The following is a 9,884-nucleotide window of genomic DNA, read 5'->3' as shown; positions in this document are numbered from 1 at the left end:
CCCTGGAACTTATATGGAAATTCCTCAAACAATTGCAACCCATACTAGAAGACAACCCAATTCTTAAAGAGACCTTCCCTACGCATCCTAGCCTTCAAACAAGCACTGAACCTTGCTAACCTCATCACCAGAAGCAAACTTCCTATGGCCCAAAACACACCAAATGGATCCAGACCATACCATGACAAGAAATGTAAAAACTGCCAACACATCTCCACCACCCCCACAATAACCACACCCCACAACAGAACCATCAGTATTCCTGGATCACACAGCTGCACCTCCAGAAATGTAATGCACTTCATCCAATGCACCAAATGCCCTGGTGGAAAATACGGAGAGACCAAACAACAACTGCGCACCAGAATGAACGCATACTGGAAATCTATCAAAAACAAGAATGCCCAGTTACCTGTGAGGGCACATTTCTCACAAGACAACCACTCTCTCTCCAGTCTCTCAGTTCTAATCCTCAAAGGGAATTTACAAAACACCTTTTACAGATAAGCCTCTGAACTTCACTTCATCAATCTCCTGGATACAAAACTCATGGACTAAATATAGACATTGGATTCATGACACAATATAACATGCCTAACATCTGACTCTCCAGGTACCTCTCCATTATTTTCCAGCTACATTTATTCCCCTCCCTGCCTCCCCCCACCCCCAACCTGTCTCTCACCTATTGACTCCTATTTACATTGTCACCAACTGGTGTTCTTGCATACATACCAGCCTCTGGTTTCATTACTAGTCATTCTATCCAGGAGGAGCACACACCAACTACAGATGCTTCCTCAGCCTGACAAAGGATATTTGTACCCAAAAGCTTTCTAAGAAGAATTTTTCCAACTATTTGAGTTGGTCTAATAAAAGATATCATAGGTACCAAAAGAACTTTGTCAGCCTAGTAATACAGGTGAACGTATTAAATGGCAGACTCTTCAGATGAACCTCTTGGACAGCAGACAGTCTGAAAACACAATAAATCTATCATACTGGATCCTTGTTGTTACCAAATTATGTTGCCTAAAAACAGCTAGTAATAACTAAATAATTCCAATTTGCATCAATGAGTGCTCCAAGCTCTCTAAGTGAATTCAAACTTCTTAATGCAATTAGCCACTTAGAACTAAAGTGATTATGGACACAGTTCTGCTGTGAGTTTTCTTTTTCCTGCATCATTTAATCGTTGTGATTAACCCATTGCTTCCCGGCACTTCAGAAGCATATGTGCATGTGCATGTGTGCGTGCGTGTGTGTGTGTGCAAGCTAATCAATGCAATGTCCTTTTTTTAGAACTTGTTCTGTAAACAGTAGTAGGTGACCATGCTCTCTCCCCCTTTTTACAAGGCATCCCATATGGAAAACAAACAACAGATATCCAGCCCATGTGCGCTCGTGCTGAATTCTGCTGATGTTACTAAGACAACCTTGGGGTGGATGGCAAGAAGCAACCACGTTTGTTCTTCTCTCCACATGCAGACTGCCATGAGAAGCCTCATAAAATACTATTTGCAGTGATAATTGTAAAATCACAGCTTTTTTTTTCAGATTTGAGACAACCACCATAAAAATCAAGCAAGGGAAGTATTTTTCAAAGAAGCTGAAATGCTTTGGACACGGTGATGTATTATATATCCACCAGTTCTTTTCACAGACCTTTAGGTATATGGTTTCAGGTCCATAACAGGCATAAGTGATACTTTCAGATCACCAAGGTCACTTATAAAATGCCACAGCCAAGATCAAAGAGCTTTAACATTCATAAAATTGATGAATGACCATGCCAACCTGCCAGCACAAGTTAGATTCAGAGACCAGCATAGTACAGGCTAACAGAAGTCCAAGCTGCTGGATGAATAATAAAGACTGACATGGACAAGCAGACAAGCTTGAACCAGGTTTGTTTTGTGTCTATGGAGCCATCAATTTTATTGGTCCTAACTGTGGCACTTTGTAAAATGGAGCAAAGAGACCTGAAGAGCCTGATACTGTGCACACTTGACTTAAAAGTAAGATTACTGTAGACTCCCACCTTAGGTACTCAGTGGGCATGTCTACATGTGCATCTATGCCAGCTTAAATTTACTGTGCAGTAAGTAGGAACAGGCCAGCATCTACACGTGAAGGTGTTAAAGTGCATTAATGCTGTGTGTGGACTGACTTGGGACTAAAATTAGTAACACACAATGTTACTGCGCAGTAAGATGTCTACATGTGCATTACTGCTCAGTAACTAACCGGGTGTAAATTTGATACCTGCATGATACATGTAGACACGCGTCCATACTGTGCACTAATTTCAGTTACTGCGCAGTAAATGTGCATGTGTAGACATGCCCAGTGTGCCTTGTTCCTCTTCCTTTTCTCTGCTTTTCGTCATTTTTTCCTATGGTTTTGTACATTGGCACCACATGGTTATCCTCTGGCAGCTATGGTCCCAGGTTCTGAGTGGAGGTTGTAGATATTACATGATCAATTATATGCTTTTTTTCAAATAGCTGGACTTACCCTCTGTCGGTGACTCTCCGCTTCTCACCTAATGCCCCATTTTTATAAGAGTCAGCAAGAGGGGTTAACTTTGGGGCATTCATTTTTCTGCATGTAAACACAGGTGTCTATGCTGGGTTCTAAGGAGTGGATCAGACCCTTATAGAAGGACAGAATCCTTTATGTACATACAATGGCAGAGATGACCCCTTTTTATGCCAGCAAAATTTGTCATAGATGAAAGCAGGAACACTTATGCCCCAACTTTATGAAGATGGCTCATTAAAATGGCCAAAAGTCAAAGCCAAGTTACTGAGTGTTTTTGATTTGGTGACCCACAAGTTTAACATGAACAAACAATACCTAAAAATCACAGAAGCAGAGATTGCTTACCCATTAGAAAATAAACTTAAGTTAGTGGATGACTAATATCCACAACCTATCAATGAAATTATACTATCAGTACAAAACACAATGTCAATATTCTATTCATAATTTGTGTCAAGAAATACAAACTAAATGCAAGCTGAAATGTAACTTAAGGTTTTGTTACCCTGTGACCTTTCCCTGCTTTACCTGAACACCTAAAAAAGAAGCAGATTAAACCCAAATCAACAAGACAATTTTTTTTTGTGAGTAAAAACACCATAATTTAAAATCAGGCAAGAATGTCCTTTCAAAGGGATTTGTCGAAATCTTGCTTCTTTTTTTCTCTATTCCATCAAGAACAGTCATTGTTAAGACAGAAAAAACCCAAGTCCACTAGCCATGTTCCCCTCTGAAGTAAATCTATTGACTTCATTGAAGTTACAATAGAAACCAGTTTTGCCCATTATGTTTTCTGTTCTGTTTCTAGACGCAATTGTCTGTTAATTATATGCTGCAGTGAAATACTGAACAATGAATGCTCCTTGAACCAGGAGCAATTTCACTCCATTCTTTTTCCCATTCAGAAATGTTGTACACTGTTGTCTCCTTTACAATTAGCTCCTTTATGAAATGCCATCTTAGAAAGGATTTAAGGATGGCAATATTTTTATGTCTATTTTTTAACACCTTTCCCATTTTCAGGGTAGAGCAGAAGAGCTTGTAAACTCTCCAGGCCAAATCCTTAGCTGAATATATCAATGAGGCTTCACTGAAGTCAAGGGAGATACGATATTTTTTTTTTACCTGATAAGGATGTAACCAAATGGCTTTCAAATTAAAATTCCATTCTCTGTGCCTTCCCTAGTCTTCCTATACTTTCTTTCTGTTTCTAAATGATCGTATCAGCCATGTGTATGTATAATACTCTGTCATTATTCCATGAATAGGTCCTGCTTCTTTGGAATGATTCTCACAACTCCTAACAGATTACAGGCATTATATTTTAAAGTCACAGGCAATTAGTTTGTAGTATGGTACCTCCAAGAGGCAGAAATCATTATCAAAACCCCACTAGGTTTTGTACAAGAGAAAAAGCAAACAAGTGATTGATCTGATATTTGGAATGATACCCCTGGCTTGGGGCATCTGTGAAGGGTAAAGATGGGAAATTTGGATCTGAAAGCCTGAGCCTCCACTATTAGATGATGAAGTGCCTGCTCCATCCATCATTTTGGAGGCAGAAGCAGACTCATAAACATTATTCCTGCCTGAATCCCTAACAACTAAGCAAAAGATTCATCTATGCCTCTGTTTTGGGGTGAATGACATGCTTGGCCTCAACAGGTTCCAGCCATATAAACCTTCCTTTCTTATATCTGTTATCCTTTTGCAGGAGAGACAAATAGCGGACATATGACTTCCCATTAGAATAGGAACAGAGAACTCAAAGACCTTGAAATAACATCCACTCCTTGCTTCTCCATAATTGGAGTCAAGCACAGACATAAAAGAGATAGGAAATGGGATGCAGAAGCGGGAGTGGTGGGTTTGGTTCCTCAGGAGTCATTGTGCAGGTAATGGCATGGGCGAACAAAGGCATTTGCAATGTTTATGATTCATGGGCCTGGGGAAGGAGAGGACAGGACTAGCTAGAATAACAGACATACCTAAAGAGATGTACTGCGTTAGTCTGGGTTACCGATACGTTCTGCCCTGACCTGGGATTCCTCAAAGGCCCGAATCCCTATACAGAACACGCTTGTGGAAGAATCATATGCAGACCTAGGACCTCTGACTCTAAAGGAATGCAATTCTACCACCTTAGAGCTGGGTGCTGATCTACCATGAGTGTGTGAAATCAAAAAGGCAATATTACAGCATGAGTGGAACTTGCAAAAGAAATGTATGCTAACCTGTTAGCTTAGATTTACTAGCTGTCCAAAACAGATAAACATTATGGAATTGCAAACAGATCCATTAATAAATTATTCCTACCTTCAGCTGAGGTTTTTCAAAGATTTCCTATTGTGAAAGCCAGGCATATCTGACAACACAAAAGAAGCAAAACAGCATCTGATTCAAAAAACAATATCACTGGAATGACAGTGATCCTACTAATCCTACTAATGGGAGCGCTTCTAATGACCAGAAAGATTGACAAGTCCACACTAATAAAAGAGGAGTGATTGAAGAAATGGCATCTGACATCCCACGAGGACTGCATAAAAATATTTTGTCTCTTCTTGTCCTATTGGAAGACAATAGTAGAGGCCAATATTTAGCTACTGGAAGACAATAGCAGATGTAGATATTTATATCTATGCAAGGAGAAACTACTTTGTAAGCTAGTCTTAAGTCTGCAAATGACATAGATTTGATTTATATAAAACACGGAGTCTGCATGCTTTTCCATTCCAATAACATTTTTTGTTTGGATGCTTGTTTTCCAGCTAATTTGAAGATTACAGTTTGCAACTCAGCAGGGAGCCAGTTGGCAGAAGAGAATGAACTGCAGGCTGAAAAACATCCAGAGAGAGTCTCAGTGGTTCTCCTTTCAAGTGCTGCCTGGAATGCATATGCAGGCAGAATTTTTAGACAGACATGATTTTTCCCCTCCACACTTCTCACACAAGGTTTGTTCATAACAAGTCAAACAAGGGGAAAAATCTCTTTAGTTTATGAGAGAGAGGGACGCAAAGTGCTGCCACCTTCAGGAATGCAAATTGTGTAGTAACTACCCTCACTTCAATGGCATTACTGTGCTATATGATGACATCACTAAAAATGCTCTTAAATTTATGGTAATGGAATTGAGATGACTACATGGTTTGTACAAGGCATGTATTTTTTAAAGCACCAGTTTCCCATTACCTCCTGGCAGGAGTTGAGAAGAGAAGTCTAACATGTATCTTTCTAAAGTTCCTCCACCTCTCTTAAAGGTAAGCCCAGACTCAGAGCAGTCCAAGAAGATCCAAGTCATGAAAGCTAACAAAGGCTCTAGTCTACTTTAAAACTACTTGCAAAGGAAATGGAGGATACATCAGCAATTATAATGTAGCTGTTATATGTCTGCATGCTCCCATAGTGCTATAAAGCAATCTAAATTGCTGTATTATTAATCCTGGATGAATCAGTGTGCTGATTATGTGGATACCGATATCACTGTTACATTTGCCCGCATCTTGAAGCTACATTCTCTTTCTTGTGTGGCGAACTAAACAGTCTGCAACTCTTAATGAGAACAGTCATACAATTATCACTTTTTATCACCAGCTGTCTAAGCACCTTAAGAAAGTCAGTATTATTATCCCCATTTTACAGACAGAAAAACTGAGAAACAAGGGGTGTCACTTCTACAAAGTCACACGGTACACCAGTGACAAAGAACAGCCATATACATGTCATAGCCTTTATACAAATAGAAACTAGAATTTCTTGTTTTCTGAACAAACGCATGTGAGCTATGAGAGCAAAAAATATCCAGATCTGAATCATTGAAATATAATCTTTGTTTCTGATTCTACTAAGTTGCAGAGTCTCATGGAAAATTACAAGTACATGCTTGATGGATCAAGATATCCATGTTTATTTCTAAGAGAATCAAAATGAAAGACTGAAGTCTCATTTAGAAGACGGAAGACCCCAAAAAGGCATATCAAATTTAGATATATATTAGAGGTACCAAACACATACCTCCAGCAACCCTTCTTCACCAGCTAGTCAGAGTGGATGGTATATAGGACTTCCCTACCAAAACTCTTGCAAATGGACCTTCTTGGAGGCTTCCCTCCTAACTATTAACCTAACCTAACCTGAGGTAGATCACAGAGGGAAAATAACAGGGCAACAGAATAATCTGTTCCTAAATAAAGAGGTTGGAGGCTATGGATCAGACTATCAGCCATTACAAAATCAGTTTAACTCAGTTTTAAAGTGCCTGATGTCTGTGTATGAGCACAAAGAACAAAAGTGTCTTTAGAGGACAAAGGCTCTGATCTCCAAGTGTGGCCCTTATTAATTGTTCAGCATTCTTCCCGCCTGAGTAAAAGAAGTAGAAGTCTTGGCCAAGCAAGAATAAGGGATGGATATTTGAGGTCTATATTATGCAAATTACATTATATTAGTACTCTATTCTGGCCTCAAAGTCTGTTAATCTCCATGATTCCTTAATTCCTGGGTATTAAGGCTGCCTACCAATGTGCTGGGGGCAGAGGGGGGCGTTTTAATTAGAACTGTTCCCAGACAGCTGCCCTAATTTAAATGCCTCACTGGCATGTGTATTAAGCCCTGCAGCATTTCAAAATGGCTGGAAGATGCTTTATCTAAAGCTCATTTGACAGGTTTAGATAAGGCGCCCCCACAACCAGTTTGAAACACGTGGGGGCTTAATACACATGATGGTGGGGCAATGCTGGAGCGCTCTAATTAGAACATGGCATAGACTCACTTAATCAAGCCTCCTCCAATTTAATCTAATTAGAACATGAAAGAGCACGTCGTTAAGGACCCTAAGTGTGAAGGTGAGAGACGGGGAAAGGGCTTTCTACTGATGCTGCTATATTTAAAGGAATCCTTGCTCAGTCTAGTACTTTTGTTTCTGATTCCACTAAATTGTAGATTCTCAGACAGAAATAAATACATGCTGGAAGGGTCAAGATGCTTTCCCTTGCCCCTGTGGCACTTGTTGGGCCAGAAGCTACAGAGGACGGATTAGCCAGCTATCTCCTAAAGAATGAGCATCCAAATAATAAGAAAAGCAGAGGCTGCTGAAAACCTAACTGACCCAGCTTTTTCTTTTCCTTTTACAAAAGAAACTTTGGGGGAGGTCTAGCTCCTTTTCAATCCTCTCCCTTTTCAGATAAGCCCTTTTGTTCCCATTCTATTGCCCTTCTCTGCATTGTGGGGCTACTATTCTCCTCTTGCACCAGCTCCCGCCCTCTTTCTTTTCTGCAACAAAAAGGCAAAATGGCTCCTTTTGACAGCATTTTCTATACACGCAGTTCGTAAGTGGCCACTACAATCTATTTACTATTGTCCCTACATCTCCCCTTTCTTTGGCAGTGAGTGCTAATGATCTGAAAGGTTAGTCTTTGTTTGGCACACTGGCGTTTTGTACAGGGATAAATTCTGATGTCCTCTCTCAGGGCTCTGTTATGCTTTTAAAATGAGCAAGCCATTCTCCCTGCTCAGGTGTCTGGCCTATAAGAGGCTCCTAGCTTCTTCAGCAGCACTTTCCTACCACTGATGTGACTCAGAGAGGGCCTTCTGCCATTATGAGAATCATAGGATCGTAGAAAAGTAGTTCTAGAAGGGACCTTCCAGCCACACACTGGGCCTGATTCAATGCCCAGTGAGGAGGAGCCTGTCTACTGATATCAATGAGCATTGGGGTAAGGCCTTAGCAGGCAAAGATGGAGATGGAGACAGGGAAGGCTGCTTTCCCCATATCCTCCTGATCATAGGAGGAAATCAGGTTGGTCAGGCATGCATGACTTGCTCCTGGTGAATCCATATCGGCTCTTCCTGATCACCTTGGTTTTTTCCAGGCACTTCAGTGGATTCCTTGAAGACCATGTAAGAAATGTCTCCCATGACAGCAGCATATAGAAAAAAATCAGCTTATTAATTTTAAAGGATGCACAAGTATCTTAAAATATAAGAGAGTGAATTATAAAAGGAAGAAAATCTACCACTGCACAAGTTTGGCAGCGACAAAGAATTTTGCAGAGGTATTTTCATTTCTCCCTCCCTTTGTCCCAGTAGAGCCAGTGTCACTGGATTTCAGATGCTCTGGGTGAGTCATTTAACCATTACAGTTTTCTCCCAACAATAATATTAGTTCTGTTCTTGTGGAAGCTAAAGATCGCTATATTCATTACAGCAGAGTTGCTCATCCTCTGAAAGGAAGCACTCAGAGTAGAGCCAAACGAAAAGCATATATTTTCTCCCCAGGTGCTAGCCAACTGTTTTGAAATAACCCTTGTAATATATAGCAATCACTAAACTCTATTAGCTTTTGTTCAGCCACTATATTAGCTTTAAGAAAAGGTTGTAAAGTTTTTAGATTTTTTTTCTATTTCAGAGGACATTTTCAAAGTCCTTTCTGCTGATTCCTCACCATGTTGTGATTCTCTCTGCATGAGATGGATAGATTTATAAAGTCATTTAGGGATACATACTGTGCCATATTCATATATAGCATGGGCCTATTCATAGGTAACACCTATTCATACACATAACCCCGGTGAAGCTAGCTGCAATATTTGCATGAACAAGAGCTTTTCACTCTAGACTCCAGGTTTGTTTTCTTAAAGTACGTAGCTGAAAATGTTGGGTTTATGATCACCGGCTCTGGAAGGAGCCTTGAAGCCTTTCATATTGACTTCTATTAAGGATCACAAAGATTAGTATCTATGACTTCCTGGGTTTGTGAGAAAACTGAAGATCAAAGAGTAAATTTAATATCTAGAACCCAGAAAAAGTCAGGGGCAAAAGCGAGAAAATGAGCTTGTGCTCTTATTTGGAGAATGGTTATGTCATTCTCTGCACACTTGTCAGTGTTTACTCACCTCCAGTAATGGGCTTTTTGATGCCTAGGATGCACTTAGTTCTCTTTTTGCTTCAGTGGGACATTTCAACCTGTGCTAAGGTGGCTGGACTTCTATTTCCTGCTGACCACATTAGACACTAGCATCTTAGCAGGATTTAGGAGCAGAATAGCAAGACCCCTACATGATTAACTGCCTCTCCCTCCCAGACAGCCCTGGCTTCAATGTCTCTTATCCAGGACATGGGAGACCAGGGTTTCTAAGCATCCCTCAGTCTTAGAAGGGTTGAACCAACAGCTCCTACAGCCCAAGAGAATGCCCTAACTATCAATCTGTAGGGCAGGCATAGCGGAAATGTGCCCTCCACCTGCCCTTCTATTGAAGGCTGGCCCATGGGGCAGCTAAAAGGAAGAAAAAATAATGGGGCCAGAAAAAAAGCAAGAAAGAAGGAGCCCAAATTAATCTGAGATA

The sequence above is a fragment of the Crocodylus porosus genome, unplaced genomic scaffold, assembly GCF_001723895.1.
Source record: "Crocodylus porosus isolate Cpor-Errol unplaced genomic scaffold, CroPor_comp1, whole genome shotgun sequence".
NCBI lineage: Eukaryota > Metazoa > Chordata > Crocodylia > Crocodylidae > Crocodylus > Crocodylus porosus.
The sequence above is the reverse complement of the archived record's forward strand: the minus strand, read 5'-3'. Positions refer to the sequence as shown.